Source organism: Octodon degus, unplaced genomic scaffold, assembly GCF_000260255.1.
Source record: "Octodon degus isolate 3935 unplaced genomic scaffold, OctDeg1.0 scaffold00206, whole genome shotgun sequence".
Lineage (NCBI taxonomy): Eukaryota > Metazoa > Chordata > Mammalia > Rodentia > Octodontidae > Octodon > Octodon degus.
Genome location: NW_004524782.1, coordinates 2,748,769 through 2,749,385, shown reverse-complemented (window position 1 = coordinate 2,749,385; position 617 = coordinate 2,748,769).

The window sequence follows — 617 nt, the reverse complement described above, 5'->3', positions numbered from 1 at the left end:
GAGATTTAGTGTCTCTGATTTAATGTTTAGATCTTTAATCCGTTTTGACTTTAGTTTAGTGCATGGTGATAGACCTGGGTCAAGTTTTAGTTTTTGGCATGTAGAGAGCAAGTTTATCCAGCTCCAATTCTTAAACAGACTATCTTTCTTCCAGTGAGTATGTTTGGCCCCTTTGTCAAAGATAAGGTGGCTGAGTGTGTTCATAGTGGCTTCAGCGTCTTCTAATCTATTTCATTGATCCTCAGGTCTATTTTATTGCCAGTAAAATGCAGATTTTATCACAGTAGCCTTGTAGCATGATTTCAAGTCAGGAATTGTAATGCTTTCTGCCTTGTTTTTATTGTCGTGGATTGACTTTGCTGTTCTAGGTATTTTCTGCTTCCAGATAAATTTTAGCAATGATTTCTCTAGCTCTGTGTGGTATGTCGGTGGTAGTCTGATAAGAATTGTATTAAATCTGTACAACGATTTTGGGAATATGGCCATCTTCACAATGTTGGTTCTTCCTATCCAGGTGTCCCCAACCAGCGGGTCAGTCAACGAAGGTCACCTGGGGGAGGAGCGGGGAATTGAAGAGGGGACAAAGGACAGGAGACGCGAGAAATGGAGGCAAGACA